The sequence below is a fragment of the Salvelinus namaycush genome, chromosome 2 (genome assembly GCF_016432855.1).
Source record: "Salvelinus namaycush isolate Seneca chromosome 2, SaNama_1.0, whole genome shotgun sequence".
NCBI classification, from domain to species: domain Eukaryota; kingdom Metazoa; phylum Chordata; class Actinopteri; order Salmoniformes; family Salmonidae; genus Salvelinus; species Salvelinus namaycush.
The window spans coordinates 68,427,341-68,448,499 of record NC_052308.1 but is presented as its reverse complement, the minus strand read 5'-3'; the positions used below and the strand labels follow the sequence as shown (position 1 = coordinate 68,448,499).

Below are 21,159 nucleotides of genomic sequence, written 5' to 3'. Positions count from 1 at the left end.
AGCTACAATCAGAAATTGCACCGAAAGCAGCCATAATAATTACAGACACCAACGTCAAATACCTAATTACTCATCATAAAACATTTCTGAAAAATACATAGTGTACAGCAAATGAAAGACAGGCATCTTGTGATTCCAGCCAATATTTCCGATTTATTAAGTGTTTTACAGCGAAAACACAATATAGCGTTATATTAGCTTACCACAATAGCCAGAAACACATGCCATTTCCCATTAGCAAAAGGTTAGCGATCGTAACAAACCAGTAAAAGATATATAATTTTTTACTAACCTTGATATTCTTCATCAGATGACAGTCCTATAACATCAGGTTATACATACACTTATGTTTTGTTCGAAAATGTGCATATTTAGAGCTGAAATCAGTGGTTATACATTCTGCTAACGTAGCTACTATTTCCCACAACGTTCGGATATTTTTCTGACACTTTTTCTGACACACATATTCTGACCAAATAGCTATTCATAAACATAACTAAAAAATACATGTTGTATAGGAAATGATAGATCCATTAGTTCTTAATGAAATCGCAGTGTTAGAATTCTAAAAAATAACTTCATTACGACATCCAGCTTCGGTATAGCTAGAGTACCCAAACGTTGGGCGCCGACGACTAGTTCACATGCACGACAGATATATGAAATAGCATCATAAAATGTTTCTTACTTTTGCTGATCTTTCATCAGAATGTTGGACATGGGGTCCTTTGTCAAGAACAATCGTTGTTTGGATTTAGAACGTCCATTTTCCCTCTTGAATTAGCAAGCACACTAGCCAAGTGGCGCGAATCTCTCCATCGTCAACAAAGTCAGAGAACGGAACACGGCAAAACTCCCGAAAAAATTTCAATAATCTGATTAAACTATATTGAAAAAACATACTTTACGATGATATGGTCACATGTATCAAATAAAATCAAAGCCGGAGATAGTAGTCGCCTATAACGGCAGCTAAACAGAAGGCAAATCCAGGTACCACCTCGCGCTCTCCAGAAAACCGGAAATGGGGGACACGTCATACAAAGAGCTTGTATTCCACTTCAGACCAAGATAAACACTACATTTCTTCTCTCACCGCCTCTTGACATCCAGGGGAAGGTCTATGAAGTGCATGTATACTAATACGTATCATGCCCATTTATAGGCAGGAAGTAGAACAGAGCCTCGATTTCAGACTTTCCACTTCCTGGTCAGGAAGTTTGTGCCAAATGAGTTCTGTTTGACTCACAGATATAATTCAAACGGTTTTAGAAACTAGAGAGTGTTTTCTATCCAATAGTAATAATAATATGCATATTGTACGAGCAAGAATTGAGTCAGACGGGGCAGTTTAATTTGGGAACGAAATTTTTACAAAGTGCAAACAGCACCCCCTATTGAGAGAGGATTCCTCTGATAAGAGAGACATATGCCATGTGGTCAAAACCTTTGTGAAATGTATCATATAATAATTAAAAACCACTTTTCTCAGGAGACTAATGGAGGTGAAGAATCTTCAAGGCGTCGGGACTCATGCATTAGGAAAATCCTTCTCGCCCGTTAAATTCAGACTTTAATTTATATTCATGAAGCCCAAGATGGCAGTATTTCTTGGGGAGAGCAAATGGGTCTAAAGATTTAATGTGTTCACAAAACGAAAAGAAAGGAGAGAGGGAGGTGGAAGAAAGTTTGATGTTTTGAGAGAGATGGGATCTGTAGTGACACATGTCAGGTTTTCATTATCACAAAGTTACTTTATAGCATGTCATGTGTACAGCAACTAGATTTACTGTACATTAGCTACCTTCTAGCATGTCATGTTTACACCAAACAGATTTACCCAACATTAGCTACCTTATAGCATGTCATGTGTACACCAACCAGAACAGATGGAATAATCCCAAAAGTGCAAATCAGTCCATCTAGCTCTCCAAGCAGGCTCAATCAAACGCTCAAAGCATTTGAAAGAAAGCTAAAACTATTTGAACCCAGGTATGACACTCCATCAACACGACAGCACTGACATCACACTGTTTATACCATCCTTTGTGTGCTGACATTCACCTGAACAAGAGTCCTTTACACAGTCCTACTGTGTCTGGACCTGAACTAACACAACCCCTTATTGTCAACCAGCACTGCTGTCCAGAACATGACGCTTACCCTATTATGCATTTTGGATTTGGAGGCCCTCTGAGTCACACATGGAGCCACGGACACAAAGCTTGACATTTAGCCAGCAGGTCAGCATCAGTCTCATGCAGATTAGCAAGTGATCCCAGGACACCTCGATAGAGAACTAGAATTGTCCATTCCGAATGACATTTTGGCAAAGGATTGTGGGCCATTACAGTTCCACACAATAGCCGCCAACGTTATCCCTTTTCTTCCATTCTATTCTGCCTTTCTTTATTCGGCTTATTCATAGTTTATCATTTTCACTGTACAAAGGCGTACAACGTTACCCCCAGAAGCCTTCCCCCACACATAGCCAACCCAGCTGCGCTTGAAAAGAAGCAAAGCATAGAGAGAGAATAATGGGTTTTGCATCCTGCTAATGCTATTGTTGTGTTTGTTTCTGGACCGGAGCCCCCTTGTGCTAATGCAGTGTAACAAATGAAGATCCCAACTGCATTGAATTACAATGTGCCACGAGGAGGCTGGGAGTTAGTTGTGCTTGCTCGCAGGGTACGGGTGGGATAAGTGGGAGGGTTTGGTCGCAGCAGCAGCTGGAACAACCAACAAAAGGTGTGTGTGTGTTGATCCTAGGGAAGTGCCAGGTGTAACCCCCCTGAGTAGACCTGCTGCAGATACTGTAGCGACAGAACAGGGAGGGTCCAACACACACATTAGTACTCTCTCTCATACACACACACTCATACTCACTCATACACATACTCATACTCACTCATACACACACACAAAAAAAACAGGCAAACACACTGCCCTCATGGTAGGGCAGAATATGATACAACGCCAATGCTTGGGCTAGTTCTGACTGCTTGTGTCTGTGTGTGAATGTAGCCCAGCAGTCTGTTGACTAGTGTACCTGCCACTAGTGTACCTGCCACCCTACTGTCTCTTGATTATTACACTGCTTCGACCTCCCTGTGGTTCTCTCTTTCCATCACACACAAGAGTGACACGCACACGTGCATGAACACACATACACTCACACGACAGGAGCCAGACACTCCCAGTGGTGTTATGTAACATGTCAGACTCAGGATACACGCTAATGTAGAGGTGTCACAACAGCAGCTGTTGGAATTTTGACAAAAACAAAGAATGAGGCCCTGCCTGTGCCCATGCATGCTGAGTGCTGATTACTGAGTGGTACTGTGGTTTTGGGGCATTGTATTAAACCCCATTTCAACAATGATATGTATTTAAGTCTAGAATAAACACAAGTACAAGCATCTGGCTGGGCTCTCAAATACAATGGAATTGTTTCCTTTTTAAATAATAATGGTGTCTGTCTTTCTGTTTCTTTCTTTTATCTGTAGTCCTTACTTGAGACGTTACTCGTTTTCCAGGGGGACTAAATGAGAACCAACATCCAACTGGATTTCGAAGATGGCATGGTAGTCTCCTTCTCCAACCTGAACTGGATTGAAGAGGGGTCAGACACGTTTACAAGACGGCTGGGATATTATGTGTCTCGGCCTTGGCGGAGAACACCCAGGGTTTTCATACTACCACCTTGTATCTGCATGTTGCTTGTATGTTACCTCTATACATTCAGTTATTGTGTCAGGGCTATTCAATTCCCACCATCGAGGACTGAAGTACTTCTGGTTTTAGTTTCTACTGTACCTGGTAGATAATTGGTCATTGATTGGCCAGAGTGGTTGCTCACCTGGTGACCCAGGTCTGAATCAGTCCCTGATTGGAGGGAAAGGATAGAAAACAGCAGTGCTGTGGTTCTCAAGGATCATAATTAAATATCTCTGCCTCATATTTCTCTGTAAATGACCACCTTACTAAATATACAGCAGTGTACAATGGAGCCGGTTAAAGACAAATTACCAGAATGCTTTCAACATAGTACAGCACTTTGATGCTCTCTCTCTCTCTCTTCATCTTGTAATGAACAAGCCAGCCAAATGTCAAGTAAATAATAGCGACAAATATAACATGCTTATGTCTAAAAGGCTTCAAGAATTATCCAGCTCTTTGAGGTGCTGTGTTTGAATTGCCCCCTCAGCTCTTGATTTGAACAGGGAGGCTTTCGTCAATTAGTGATGGTGACATTTAAATGTTGTCTCTGGTCGCATCATTGAAACATCATTGTACTTAGATTTTTTTGATGGCATTGGTTCTGTTGGTGTTTTTTTTCTCTGTGGTTTGCTTCATTTTGAGGTCATTTACAGGGAGAGAGAGCGCAGGTGAAGCTTTTAGCGATGTGCCAAGCACGATGCCGCCACAGGTTTCCAATTGGAATATTTTTTTACACCAGACACAGCTTAGGGAGCCTGTCCAAATGAATCACATCATTCACACATGCGTACGCACGCACGCACACATACACAACACACATACACATCTGGATACACACACACACACACACACACACTTAAAAGAGACACACACATTTCTCTCTCTGTCACACACATCACACACACATATACTGTATACACTGCATACGTTTCAAAGTTAGGATAAGGATTTGTCTCAGTTAAAGAGGATAAGAGTTAACAGAAGCCCAGGCTTAGATGTACACACCAGAATGCCAAGTCACACCGCTGTGAGCCGGAGTTTTACTGTTAGAATACCGTGTTATGTCTCTCGCTATAGGAAACTTCACCGCTTAGATAACGGTAATGCCACGTACACCCACGTCAGCTCCCATTATGGTCTCAGCATGTCAGACCACAGTATTACTCACAAGGTATCACCTCAAAAACATGATAACACCTACGTGTTTTAAGTCGAGAATAACTAAAATCCATTAAACTATAAAATATTATGACAGTTCTGATAATTGTTGATTAAAACCTGTTAAGGCTAGGGGGTGCTGTTGTCACTATTTATGGAAATCGTGTAATTTTTGAAACGGCTTCCTACAAACTTCTTGATCGTACAATATGCATATTATTATTATTATTGGATAGAAAACAGTCTATAGTTTCTATAGCCGTTGAAATTTTGTCTCTAAGTGGAACAGAACTCATTCTACAGCAATTTCCCTGACATGGAGTCAGATTTCACACATTTTGGCCCCTGTTCTGGAGTCAGTTTTAAGGCCACTGTTATTCCTATGAGTATACGGACACTGCTTACGTCTTCCCCTGGATGCCTTTACGTGATGACGCTTTGAACGGTATCGATTGCCCAATCACAGCCACTATAAATGAAAAAATCCTGTAGGTAGGACCTCTTTTCTAGGTGCGTCATGCGCGCGGAGGATACCGACCTACTGTTTTTCCAAGCATTAGTGTAGCCTGTTATATTTCTCCGGTCATATTTTTACTCGTTATAGGAGTTAAAAACATCATAAGGTAGTTAATTTAAAGCGTTTTATAGCAATTTATATCCGTTTAGTGCGATTTTGGGACATTTATTTCTGAGCCACTGTGAATCTCTGGGCACCGTTCCAGTTCATGCCGAACGCAATGTGCATTTCTGCATGGCAAGAGGACAGCTTTCGACCAAAAGACGATTAGACCCAAGAAAGGATTCTTTGCCCAAGATTCTGATGGAAGAACAGCTCAAAGTAGGAACAATTTATTATGATAAATCGTGTTTCTGTCGAAAAATGTTAGTGGCTTAGGACGCCATCTTTTTTGACGTAGCTTCGCTTGGCGCAAACTGTATTGAAAAGTAAGGATAATTTAAAAAATGTAATTCCGCGATTGTATTAAGAATTAAATTGTCTATCAATCGCTGTCCACCCTATATTTTTTAGTCACGTTTATGAGTATTTATGTATACGACTAGATCACTGTCTAATATGGCGCACGGCATTTTCTGACCAGCTCGGCTACTTTTCTCATTGTATAACCACGATTTTGGTGGCTAAATATCCACATTTTCGAACAAACTGTATATGTATGTTGTAATATGATGTTACAGGAGTGTCATCTGAAGAATTCTGAGAAGGTTAGTGAAAAAATTTATATCTTTTGGCGATGTTGACGTTATCGCGCTCTTTGGCTAGAATCAATGCTGGGGTAACGTTTGCATATGTGGTATGCTAATATAACGATTTATTGTGTTTTCGCTGTAAGACACTTAGAAAATCTGAAATATTGTCTGTATTCACAGGATCTGTGTCTTTCGATTAGTGTATGCTGTGTATTTTTACGAAATGTTTTATGATTAGTAATTAGGTAAGACACGTTGCTCTATCTATTTATTCTAGTCGATTTGTGACGGTGGGTGCAATTGTAAACTATGATATCTACCTGAAATATTCACATTTTTCTAACAAAACCTATCCTATACCATAAATATGTTATCAGACTGTCATCTGAGGAGGTTTTTTCTTGGTTAGTGGCTATCAATATCTTAGTTTAGCCGAATTGGTGATAGCTAGTGGTGTTGGTGGACAAAGAAAAAATGGTCTCTTTTGCTAAGGTGTTTACCTAATAGATTTACATATTGTGTCTTCCCTGTAAAACATTTTAAAAATCGGACATGTTGGCTGGATTCACACGATCTGTATCTTTCATTAGCTGTATTGGACTTGTTAATGTGTGAAAGTTAAATATTTTAAAAAAATATTTTTTTTGAATTTCGCGCCCTGGCTTTTCAGTGGGGGGGGGGGGGTGCCGCTAGCGGCACCCCAGTCCTAGACAGGTTAAGATTTCTGTAACGTGTACGCTGGGATTCAGGAAGCAAGTACAGGGAGTGAATAATTTTATAACTAAATGAACCACGAGTAGCGTACAGACATGAAACAGAAAAAATAACGCCTGGGGAAGGAACCAAAGGGAGAGACAGATATAGGGAAGGTAATCAGGAAGGTGATGAAGTTCAGGTGAGTCTGAAGAGGCACTGGTGCGTGTAACGATGGTGACAGGTGTGGTTAATAATGAGCAGCCTGGTGACCTAGAGCGCCGGAGAGGGAGTATACGTGAACATTTAATTCACCTTCCCTTATCAGCTAAAGTAGTCTTATTGAAAAGAGGATCTCACACATTACCCCAGTGATAAGGACAAGTGGTGTACAGAGGGAAGGTGGAATGGAACTGGAATGGAAGTGGAATGAGAAGAGGGCCTAGAACCGAGCCCTGTGGGACTCCAGTAGTGCGACCACATGGTGCAGACACAGATCCTCTATTGATGTTGTGTATAGTATACAGTATACTGTATGTGGGGTACCAACTATACAACTTTAGTAGAGGTGAACTGACACTATTCAAAAGTCTTACACAATAATGCCATATAGTGTACATGTACTGCAGTGGTGGCTGGTGTAACTGTAACTAAATCAGAGAACAGGCTTATTGTAATGGCTGGAACAGAATAAATGGAACAGCATCGAACACTTCAAAGACATGGTTTCCATTCCAGTTCCATTCCACTTCAGCCATTACTATGAGCTGTCCTCCCTTCAGTAGCCTCCACTGATATATATATATATATGGGTTATACATGATGTCTATGGTATTACATACTTTGACCTCTTCTATTATTGAAGACAACAGTGATAGAGGCGGAGCAGTCTCTGATTTTGCATTTTGTTCAAACATCTTATTAGTTTGTCATGAGTTATGACCTTAGCTGCATTGGTTCTAGGTCTTATGGGGAGGATGTTTTTTGTAGGGTTTTACTCAAGTCAGAAGCTCCGACTACTCTTAGTGAGAAGTTGAAGGAGAAGTTGTTATCATCTGAAATGGGTTTGTTTCATGTTCAGGGGTTTTATGTAAGTGTTTTAGGTAAGGGATTATTACCTGATCAAAGTGTGATCATCCATTTTGTCCATGTTCCTTCTTCCTCCAGGCAGTGATCAGCTTAGACGGGAGCATCTCGTACACCTTCACCAGCGAGGGAATGAACACTGTTACGGTCCAAGTGTCTTCAGCCAACGCCATACAGCAAGAAACCAAGACGATAGCAGTCCAAGGTAAGGATCAGTACTGCCTCTCTCTCTCTCTCCCGTCTCTCTCTCTCACTCTCTCGGATCGCCCTAATCAAATTATTCTACTTGACGTACTGCTAATTAGCACATATAGCAGCCATCTGAGTTGGTATGCTACGTTTGAGGATACTTTACATTTGAATGTGTCAGGATATGTGGGAAAGGGGACATTTCCCCAATTATCTAAGAAATCACTTGTGCGATCAATCATCTCCCCTTGAGCACACGAACACACTCATACACACCAACGTCTCTGTCAGCTTTCCCACCCATCAGAAGACAGTTAGAGGAGGGACACAACCAGAACAAATGACAGTGGGGAATGAGGAGGATACCTTAAGAATAATGCACCTAGATTAGGAGCTGAATTAACGGTCTGTTTCTGTTTCTCCCCTTGGTCTCTCTCTCTTTCTGACAGAGTTCTTCAAATCTCTGTTTTTATCTTTCTCCCCTAATCTGGACGAGTACAACCCTGACGTCCCCGAGTGGAGACAGGATGTGGGGAGAGTCATTAAGAAGACTCTGCTCCAAGTACGTGTGAATTCCTTCTCTCGTTTTCTCCCTCTCTCTCGTCTCTTTCTATCCGCTCAGATGCTTCTGCGTTTGCCCTCGAGCTGTCCTGTGACTCATTATCACACAGGTGTGAGAGGCTCGGCTTCTTCTTGCCCTCACGAGGCAGCTTGATGAACACTAATAACTTTTTTTCATAAGTCGGAGCATTGAAATGCGTTCTTCGGAATTAGTCTGGAATGTACTTAAGTAAAAATACTTGAAGTCGTTTTTTTGTGTATCTTTACTTTACTATTTATATTTTTGACAACTAACTTTTACTTCTCTACATTCCTAAAGAAAAGTATGTACTTTTTACTCCGTACATTTTCTTAGCAGCACAGGAAAATGGTTCAATTCACACACCTGGTCATCCCTACTGCCTCTGATTTCGTGGACTCACTAAACAAACATGCTTTATTTGTAAATGATGTATGAGTGTTGGAGTGTGCCGCTGGCTATCCATAAATGTAAAAAAGAAAAAGAAAATTGTGCCGTCTGGTTGGTTTAACAACAGGAATAAGAAATTATTTATATTTCTCCTTGTACTTTTGATACTTAAGTTTATTTCAGCAATTGCATTTACTTTTGATACTTAAGTATATTTAAAACCAAATACTTTTAGACTTTTACTCAAGTAGACTTTGACATTTACGTGAGTCATTTTCTATTAAGGTATCTTTACTCTTACTCAAGTTTGACAATTGAGTACTTTTTCCACCACTGCCAACTCCACAGTGGATTTGACATGAGAGGCGACCCAGGTGAGCTAAGCTGAGAGCCAGTGGAAGGAGCAACAGTTATAGAGGTCAAAGTGAGGCTTTGTGAGAGATAAAGTGCACTTTGTCACCTGAGAGCCACATAGTATGTTCATGGCAGTATAGTATAGCACCAACCAATTGAACTGTGTTGAACTGAGGGGCACACTAAGTTATAGAAAGCTCCAGCGTGGGCTGTTAATTCCTAGCCTCAATAGAGTGATACAACACCTCTTTTCATACAGAACGTTTTGTTATACAACCTTTTAGGACCATGGAAGATAACCGAAGGCTCCCTCTCATGTTCCAGACAATGACTGTCTGCAAATTCATATAATTTAGTATGTTTTCGCAGAAGCCCCCTGCTGGTTTCACCACCACCTGTTAATGCACCTCTCAGTGTGGTGCAAGAGGTTAACATGTCCTCTTTCTTCCCAAAGAGAGTGCACTGCTTTCTCGCCCCCCATTCCTTTCCTGGGTAACGAATGTACTTTACTTCAGTGAATGAAATGATAAGTTATGATGATTCACTTATAACTATGTATGTCAACAATGTTAATGCATTAATGCATTATGGAAGGAGTTATGAAGACAGAATTACCCAGTATTGTCATAGTTCATAGTTGCGGTCAAGTTCACAACGAATGAAAAACAGAATCCACGTCATGTTGTGCTACAATAGTAATTAGTAATTGACCACTGTTTCATCTTATTTATTTAGCTTTGCATACAGTACGATTGTGAGGAAGCCGCTTCAAAAGTGATTGCTGTTAAAATATTAAAGTGACATGGTACGGTCCTGAAGAGGTGGTTTTTCAGCCAAATTCAGTCTGACTCACCTACACTCCTCCCTTAACCCAGATCAGATTTTTCACTCCAGCCAACGAGTTTGGGGGTCATAAAATGCCAGCGCTACCCAAGCACACAGAGCCAGAAGGCTTTTAAGACTAATGAGTGATCGCAAAGAGAACAAACATTGCCTGAGTGCATTGATTTTTTGGCAGCCCATCCCCTTCCCTTTCCCTCCCCCATTCCTTCTATGCCTCTTTTCCCTCATTGCAAGTCATTCCTTTGCTCTCTATTTGTCCACTACCTTGCTACTCAAATAGTGACTTTTAGGCTTGATAATTGATGTGCTTCAAGTGTGTGTGACTCGCCGACTACACCAATCCATTGTTCGTCGATAGCCCCATATAGAACCCATGAAAACATTAGTGCCTTTTAGAATGGACACTGATTGCCGGTTCGAATCCCCTGTCTCACAGGTAATCTGAAGTGGTTACAAGACATTATAAACAAAAACATGAAATAGTAGCTAGTTTGGCAAGAAGTACTTTGCCATCAAGAATGAAATACACTTTCGCAAAACTGGGAGGTTGAGATTGGATTTAAAAAAGAGTAAAACTTTATATGACACCTAGGGCCATAACACATTATGACACGGTCATAACCATGTCATAATATCTCATAACAGCTTACCAAACTTGTCAAAACCTATCATTATATATTCATAACATTGTCATGGCCCATATATTTAGACCTGTTGTGACATATTGCATTATTTTATGGCTGGTTATGACACCTGTCAAAACCCGCAAAACCTACCACACAATGCAAACCGTTCCATTACACTGTAGCCCACTTCAAATCAAATCAAATCAAATGTTATTGGTCACATACACATGGTTAGCAGATGTCAATGCAAGGGTAGCGAAATGCTTGTGCCTCTAGTTCCGACCATGCAGTAATATCTAAAAAGTAATCTAACAATTTCACAGCAACTAACTTATACACACACGTGTAAGGAATGAATAAGAATATATACATATAAATATATGGATGAGCAATGGCTGAACAGCATAGGCAAGATGCAGTAGATGGTATAGAGTACAGTATATACATATGAGATGAGTAATGTAGGGTATGTAAATATTATATAAAGTGGCATTGTATAAAGTGACTAGTGATGCATTTATTACATTCCATTTTTAATTATTAAAGTGACTAGAGATTTGAGTCAGTATGTTGGAAGCAGCCACTCAATGTTAGTGATGGCTGTTTAACAGTCTGATGGCCTTGAGATAGAAGCTGTTTTTCAATCTCTCAGTCCCAGCTTTGATGCACCTGTACTGACCTCACCTTCTGGATGATAGCGGGGTGAACAGGCAGTTGATTGGGTGGTTGTGGTCCTTGATGATCTTTTTGGCCTTCCTGTGACATCGGGTGGTGTAGGTGTCTTGGAGGGCAGGTAGTTTGCCCCCGGTGATGCGTTGTGCAGACCTCACTACCCTCTGGAGAGCCTTGCGGTTGTGGGCGGAGCATTTGCCATACCAGGCGGTGATACAGCCCGACAGGATGCTCTCGATTGTGCATCTGTAAAAGTTTGTGAGTGTTTTTGGTGCAAGCCAAATTTCTTCAGACAACTGGGGTTGAAGAGGCGCCATTGCACCTTCTTCACCAAGCTGTCTATGTGGGTGGACTATTTCAGTTTGTCCGTGATGTGTACGCCGAGGAACTTAAAACTTTCCACCTTCTCCACTACTGTCCCGTCGATGTGGATAGGGGGTGCTCCCTCTGCTGTTTCCTGAAGTCCACAATCATCTCCTTTGTTTTGTTGTAAACTTAAACGTTATGTTTATGTTATATAACATTTTCTAAAATTGACCATATTAAACGGCACACACATTGATATCATACATGTACCTACCCCAATGCTCTGTTTGGGGGGGTTGGAGAGAGGATTGCTCAAAATTCTTTGGTCAGATTTGGTGGTGGTTGAAGACTTGACAGGTATAATAGTACATATTTTGAAGGTTCTATTAGCCACATAATCCCATTGACAACACATAGCCTTGAGCTGGCAGTCTGTGGCTTACAGGGCTGGGTATACACAAGCAGGTCGGTGGGTGCTGGACCGTAAAGTGTGTGTGTCTGTGTATCAAGGGTGGGATGGGTGTGTGTGTGTGTGTGTGTGTCTCACCTTAGAAAAGGTGGGAAGAGCCTTCAAGCTGCTTCAGAAAGGTAATCGACGTCACGGGCTGCCGTGAAAGTAGAAAATATAGTGTGCGCTACCTTTGATAATAGATAATAATATGCATTTCAAAGTCAGTGTAATACCCCAGAGAGAGGGTGAGATGGAGTTGTTGAATATTATAATCAGCACCATATACTTCCAGTTCATGGTGGAAGGTGTTGCTGTGTTGTACTTTATTTGTGACAGTTGTCATTGTAAAAGGCCTGTTTTTCCATTCATTTTGTATTTACCTCGGAATATGAGTGTTGCTATGCTTATTTTAAGCAGATGAAGAAAGGCAACCATTTAGAAAATAGTAATTTCACGCTATCACAGTCTTTTAAATGTGGGATATTAAAAATGCACTATCATTGCTGTGGATCTACCCATAATCCATTGCCTGATTTATTTACTGTTGAATAAACTTGGCGACGGAGACGTCCCTTGTCCCAGCTCTGTTGTTTTTGGCCTAGACTACATAATCATACAAATCAGACCAAATAAATGCAATTTGTTGCTGTTTACTGGCCACTGGAAGGGAATAGTTTTTGACAATGTTGTGGCGCCAAAACGCAACTTTATTGTACACTGTGTTCCTGTATAACACATTTTACATTTTACATTTTAGTCATTTAGCAGACGCTCTTATCCAGAGCGACTTACAGTAGAGTGCATACATTTTACATTTTTTACATATTACATATTACATACTGAGACAAGGATATCCCTACCGGCCAAACCCTCCCTAACCCGGACGACGCTATGCCAATTGTGCGTCGCCCCACGGACCTCCCGGTTGCGGCCGGCTGCGACAGAGCCTGGGCGCGAACCCAGCCCAGCCTGGGCGCGAACCCAGAGACTCTGGTGGCGCAGCTAGCACTGCGATGCAGTGCCCTAGACCACTGCGCCACCCGGGAGGTAACACCATTTTGTTTTCAACAAATTCATTCAAGTAAAGCATATGGACTGACTGTATGTAGCCCTACTGTAGCAGACTATTATGATTCAAAATATCTCAACTGTACTCCATGGGTGTTATTGGTGATACAATATACACTGCTCAAAAAAATAAAGGGAACACTTAAACAACACAATGTAACTCCAAGTCAATCACACTTCTGTGAAATCAAACTGTCCACTTAGGAAGCAACACTGATTGACAATAAATTTCACATGCTGTTGTGCAAATGGAATAGACAAAAGGTGGAAATTATAGGCAATTAGTAAGACACCCCCAATAAAGGAATGGTTCTGCAGGTGGTGACCACAGACCACTTCTCAGTTCCTATGCTTCCTGGATGATGTTTTGGTCACTTTTGAATGCTGGCGGTGCTTTCACTCTAGTGGTAGCATGAGACGGAGTCTACAACCCACACAAGTGGCTCAGGTAGTGCAGTTCATCCAGGATGGCACATCAATGCGAGCTGTGGCAAAAAGGTTTGCTGTGTCTGTCAGCGTAGTGTCCAGAGCATGGAGGCGCCACCAGGAGACAGGCCAGTACATCAGGAGACGTGGAGGAGGCCGTAGGAGGGCAACAACCCAGCAGCAGGACCGCTACCTCCGCCTTTGTGCAATGTTCCTGTTATGTTTAACGTTCACCCCTATGATCACTCGGCTACGCATGCCTCTCCCTAATGTCAATATGCCTTGTACATTACTGTTCTGGTTATTGATTATTGTTTTATTTCACTGTAGAGCCTCTAGCCCTACTCAATATGCCATAAACAACCATTTATTTCCACCTCCCACATATGCGATGACATCACCTGGTTTAAATGTTTCTAGAGACAAAATCTCTCTCATCATCACTCAATGCCTAGGTTTACCTCCAATGTACTTACATCCTACCATACCTTTTGTCTGTACATTATGCCTTGAATCTATTCTATCACGCCCAGAAACCTGCTCCTTTTACTCTCTGTTCCGAAGGTACTAGACGACCAGTTCTTATAGCCTTTTGTCGTACTCTTATCCTACTCCTCCTCTGTTCCTCTATTGATGTAGAGGTTAATCCAGGACCTGCAGTGCCTAGCTCCACTCCTATTCCCCAGGTGCTCTCATTTGTTGACTTCTGTTACCGTAAAAGCCTTGGTTTCATGCATGCTAACATTAGAAACCTCCTCCCTAAATTTGTTTTTTTCAATGCTTTAGCACACTCTGCCAACCCGGATGTCTTAGCCATGTCTGAATCCTGGCTTAGGAAGACCACCGAAAACCCAGAAATGTCCTAACTATAACATTTTCTGCCAAGATAGAACTGCCAAAGGGGGCGGAGTTGCAATCTACTGCAGAGATAGCCTGCAGAGTTCTGTCTTATAATCCAGGTCTGTACCCAAACAATTCGAGCTTCTACTTTTAAAAATCCACCTTTCCAGAAACAAGTCTCTCACCGTTGCCGCTTGCTATAGACCACCCCCAGCTGTGCCCTGGACACCATATGTGAATTGATTACCCCCCATCTATCTTCAGAGCTTGTGCTGCTAGGTGACCTAAACTGGACATGCTTAACACCCCGGCCATCCTACAATCTAAGCTTGATGCCCTCAATCTCAAACAAATTATCAGTGAACCTACCAGGTACAACCACACATCCCTAAACATGGGCACCCTCATAGATCATCCTAACCACTTGCCCTCCAAATACACCTCTACTGTTTTCAACCAAGATCTCAGCGATCACTGCCTCATTGCTTGCATCCGTAATGGGTCTGCGGTCAAACGACCACCCCTCATCACTGTCAAACGCTCCCTAAAACACTTCAGCAGGCCTTTCTAATCAACCATGCCAGGGTATCCTGGAATGATATTGACCTCATTCCATCAGTTGAGGATGCCTGGTTATTCTTTAAAAGTGCCATCCTCATCATCTTAAATAAGCATGCTCCATTAAAAAAATGTAGAATCAGGAACAGATATAGCCCTTGGTTCACTCCAGACCTGACTGCCCTTGACCAACACAAAAACATCCTGTGGCGTACTGCATTAGCATTAAATAGCCCCAGTGATATGCAACTTTTCAGGGAAGATAGGAATGAATATACACAGGCAGTTAGGAAAGCTATGGCTAGCTTTTTCAAACAGAAATCTGCATCCTGTAGCACAAACTCAAAAAGGTTATGGGATACTGTAAAGTCCATGGAGAATAAGAGCACCTCCTCCCAGCTGCCCACTGCACTGAGGCTAGGAAACACTGTCACCACCAATAAATCCACTATAATTGAGAATTTTAATAAGTATTTTTCTACGGCTGGCCATGCTTTCCACCTGGCTACCCCTACCCCCGTCAACTGCGCGGCACCCCCCCCACAGCAACTCGCCCAAGCCTCCCCCATTTCTCCTTCACCCAAATCCAGATAGCTGATGTTCTGAAAGAGCTGCAAAATCTGGACCCCTACAAATCAGACGGCCTAGACAATCTGGACCCTCTCTTTCTAAAATTATCTGCCGAAATTGTTGCAACCCCTATTACTAGCCTGTTCAACCTCTCTTTCGTATCGTCTGAGATTCCCAAAGATTGGAAAGCTGCCGCAATCATCCCCCTCTTCAACGGGGGAGACACTCTAGACCCAAACTGCTACAGACCTATATCAATCCTACCCTGCCTTTCTAAGGTCTTCGAAAGCCAAGTTAACAAACAGATTACCGACTATTTTGAATCCCACCGTACCTTCTCCGCTATGCAATCTGGTTTCCGAGCTGGTCATGGGTTCTCCTCAGCCACGCTCAAGGTCCTAAACGATATCATAACTGCCATCGATAAGAGACATTACTGTGCAGCCGTATTCATCAACCTGGCCAAGGCTTTCGACTCTGTCAATCACTACATTCTTATCGGCAGACTAAACAGCCTTGGTTTCTCAAATGACTGCCTCGCCTGGTTCACCAACTACTTCTCTGATAGAGTTCAGTGTGTCAAATCGGAGGGCCTGTTGTCTGGACCTCTGGCAGTCTCTATGGGGGTGCCACAGGGTTCAATTCTCAGGCGGACTCTCTTCTCTGTCTACATCAATGATGTTGCTCTTGCTGCTGGTGATTCTCTGATCCACCTCTATGCAGACGACACCATTCTGTATACTTTTGGCCCTTTGTTGGACACTGTGTTAACTAACCTCCAGACGAGCTTCATGCCATACAACTCTCCTTCCGTTGCCTCCAACTGCTCTTAAATGAAAGTGAAACTAAATGCATGGTCTTCAACCGATCGCTGCCCGCACCTGCCCGCCCATCCAGCATCACTGCTCTGGACGGTTCTGACTTAGAATATGTGGACAACTACAAATACCTAGGTGTCTGGAAAGACTGTAAACTCTCCTTCCAGACTCACATTAAGCATCTCCAATCCCAAATTAAATCTAGAATCAGCTTCCTATTTCGCAACAAAGCATCCTTCACTCATGCTGCTAAACATACCCTCGTAAAACTGACTATCCTACCGATCCTCGATTTCGGCGATGTCATTTACAAAATAGCCTCCAACACTCTACTCAACAAATTGGATGCAGTCTATCACAGTGCCATCCGTTTTGTCACCAAAGCCCCATATACTACCCACCATTGCGACCTGTACGCTCTTGTTGGCAGGCCCTCGCTTCATATTCATCGCCAAACCCACTGGCTCCAGGTCATCTATAAGTCTCTGCTAGGTAAAGCCCCGCCTTATCTCAGCTCACTTGTCACCATAGCAGCACCCACCTGTAACACGCACTCCAGCAGGTATATTTCACTGGTCAAAAGCCAATTCCTCCTTTGGCTATCTTTCCTTCCAGTTCTCTGCTGCCAATGACTGGAACGAACTGCAAAAATCACTGAAGCTGGAGACTCATATCTCCCTTACTAGCTTTAAGCACCAGTTGTCAGAGCAGCTCACAGATCACTGCACCTGTACATAGCCCATCTGTAAATAGCCCATCCAACTACCTCATCCCCAAACTGTATTTATTTATTTATCTTGCTCCTTTGCACCCCAGTATCTCTACTTGCACATTCATCTTCTGCACATCAATCACTCCAGTGTTTAATTGGTATATTGTAATTACTTCGCCACCATGGCCTTTTTATTGCCTTACCTCCCTTATCTTACCTCATTTGCACACACCGTATATAGACTTTTTCTACTGTATTATTGACTGTATGTTTGTTTATTCCATGTGTAACTCAGTGTTGTTGTATGTGTCGAACTGCTTTGCTTTATTTTTGGCCAGGTCGCATTTGTAAATGAGAACTTGTTCTCAACTAGCCTACCTGGTTAAATAAAGGTGAAATAAAAATAAAAAATCTTTCTCTACCCTCTGTTACAGCACCCTTGGTGGATTCCAGCCCGAGACACAGCATTTCAGCCATGCTGATACTCCTGTCAGTAGTGTTCCTGGGTTTAGCAGTGTTTCTCATCTACAAATTCAAGAGGTATGTATAGCACTTTATGATTATATCTTTGAACACTATATCGAAGCACAGATCTAATCACCTGCCATCGTCATTAACCTTTTCACACATTCCAACAAACGGGTGTGATCATTCTACAGTGGTGCCTGCAGCGTACGCCCAAACCAGTGTGATCAGAACGCTTATTTAGAACGTCCTGTTTCGATTGACGCAACAGTCAGCATTTGAGCTGGCCACACAATTTTTTCACAGAAACATTTTGCACAAACACAAAGTTATGTCCAAAATGTGACCAGTTTATTTTTGGATGGAATGTTCAGACATTCACAGAAGTAGCTACAGCATAAGATAATCATCCAAACCGGAAAATGGAGGCTAAATTTGTCCTAGCACTAACTGAGGAAAGATTGATGTAACGCAAGCGGTCATATTTGTATAACTCTCGGCTAACAGAAACTACAATGTGACTTAACTAATAGCAAATACCCCTGTGTACTGACAACTATCGGGAGAGCCCCCACGGTTCAGTTGATGGCCTGTATAATAATCACATCACTGGTGAGCTCACCATTGATCAAAATAATTGAGTAAAACACTTTCTAGGAATCGAAAGTAATCTGACGATGGGTAGTTTGTGCGCTACCATGTTTGTTTTTTCGCATCAACCAAAGATAATAAGAGGAGACAAGATGAGTTTTGTCTGTTTATAGTATGCATATTGAAGGGGATGTGTTGTCTACAAATGACTGAATCCTCCCTCACGTCATTATAACATATTTGGTCCGACAGACGTTTATGTGAAACCCAGAATGCATTGTATGTCAACAACCATGGCTCCACACATAGCTAGCACATAGCTTAGCATTAGCTCATTAGAATCAGTACAACAAAATACCAACAAACTATTTTACACACATCATAGGTGTCCATTACAATCTATGCAATAATCAGAATGCAAAATTTGTCACAAGAACTTGAAAACATGTGAATAAAACTGTAAATACATGATGCTCCATGCATGCATGCATGCATGCATACATACATACATACATACATACATACATACATACATACATACATACATACATACATACATACATACAACATGATGGCGCCAGAGGGTATAGTTTTTTTCTGTCTTATCGGCTCTCAACCAATCATGTTTTTGTTTGTTTTTTCATGTGGTTCGTAACTTGTTTTGTACATAATGTTGCTGCTACCATCTCTATGATCGAAATAGCTTCTGGACATCAGAACTGGGATTATTCATCTCAAATTGGATGAGGAGTTCTTCTTCAATGAGTCGGACGAGAGGGATATACTGCAGACACCCGACCAGGCCCCGATCCCCGTGATTCGCTGGAGAAGGAAATTTAGATTTTGAGGCAAAAGATCAGGGTGCCTTGCGACGAGTGGCTAATCTGCCCTTGCCTTCTGTTCTGCTAGCTAACGTTCAATCGCTGGAAAATAAATTGGACAAACTGAATGCAAGTATGTCCTACCAACGGAACATTAAAAACTGTAATATATTATGTTTCACCGAGTCGTGGCTGAACAACGACATTAAGAACATACAGCTGGCGGGTTATACACTCTATCGGCAAGACAGAACATCAGCCTCTGGTACGACACGGGGCGGGGACCTATGCATTTATGTAAACAACAGCTGGTGCAAGATATCTAGGGAAGTCTCAAGGTTTTGCTTGTCTGAGGTAGAGTATATCATGATAAGCTGTAGACCACACTATCTACCTAGGGAGTTTATATCTGCATTTTTCATAGCTGTCTATGAACCACCACAGAGCGAGGCAGCTTCTACCCCAAAGCCATAAGACTCCTGAACAGCTAATCAAATGGCTAACCAGACTATTGGTACCCCCCCTACGCTGCTGCTACTCTCTGTTATCATCTATGCATAGCCACTTTAATAACCCTACCTGCATGTACATAATGACCTCAACTACCTCAACATCTGTGCCCCCGCACATTGAAACATTGACTCTGTACCGGTAACCATGTATGTAGCCCCGCTATTGATATTTACTGTTGCTCTTTAAATATTTATTACTTTTTTTTCTTCTTAAAACTGCATTGTTGGTTAAGGGCTTGTAAGTAAGCATTTCACTGTATGGTCTACTGTTGTATTCGGTGCGTCTGACAAATACAATTTGATTTGGTACATACAGTTCAAGTCGGAAGTTTACATACACTTAGGTTGGAGTCATTAAAACTTGTTTTAAAACCACTTGACAAATGTCTTGTTAACAAACTATAGTTTTGGCAAGTCGGTTAGGACATCTACTTTGTGCATGACACAAATCATTTTTCCAACAATTGTTTACAGACAGATTATTTCACTTATAATTCACTGTATCACAATTCCAGTGGGTCAGAAGTTACGCTAAATTGACTGTGCCTTTAAACAGCTTGGAAAATTCCAGAAGATGATGTCATGGCTTTAGTTTCTGATAGGCTAAATGACATAATTTGAGTCAATTGGAGGTGTACCTGTGGATGTATTTCAAGGCCTATCTTCAAACTCAGTACCTCTTTGCTTGACATAATGGGAAAATCAAAAGAAATCTGCAAAGACCTCAGAAAAAAATTATAGACCTCCAAAAGTCTGGTTCATCCTTGGGAGCAATTTCCATATGCCGGAAGGTACCACGTTCATCTCTACAAACAATAGTACGCAAGTATAAAACCATGGGACCACGCAGCCGTTATACCGCTCAGGAAGGAGACTCATTCTGTCTCCTAGAGATGAACCTACATTTACATTTAAGTCATTTAGCAGACGCTCTTATCCAGAGCGACATACAAATTGGAAAGTTCATACATATAGACCAACGCTCTAACCACTAGGCTACCCTGCCGTCCCTACTTTGGTGTGAAAGTGCAAATCAATCCCAGAACAACAGCAAAGGACTTTGTGAAGATGCTGGAGGAAACAGGTACAAAAGTATCTATATCCACAGAAAAAAGAGTCCTATATCAACATAACCTGAAAGCCCGCTCAGCAAGGAAGAAGCCACTGCTCCAAAACCGCCACAAAAAAGCCAGACTACTGTTTGCAACTGCACATGGGGACAAATATCGTACTTTTTGGAGAAATGTCCTCTGGTCTGATGAAACAAAAATAGAACTGTTTGGTCATATTGACAATTGTTATGTTTGGAGGATAAGGGGGAGGCTTGCAAGCCGAAGAACACCATCCCAACCGTGAAGCACGAGGGTGGCAGCATCCTTTTGTGTGGGTGATTTGCTGCCGGAGGGACTGGTGCATTCACAAAATAGATGGCATCATGAGGTAAGAAAATTCTGTGGATATTTTGAAGCAACGTCTCAAGACATCAGTCAGGAAGTTAAAT

The 21,159-nt window shown here is 41.9% G+C and overlaps 1 pseudogene; it reads left to right on the top strand.

Moving 5' to 3' along the window:
- Nucleotides 1–21,159, top strand: part of LOC120023107 — a 212,886-nt pseudogene that overhangs the window by 163,516 nt on the left and 28,211 nt on the right.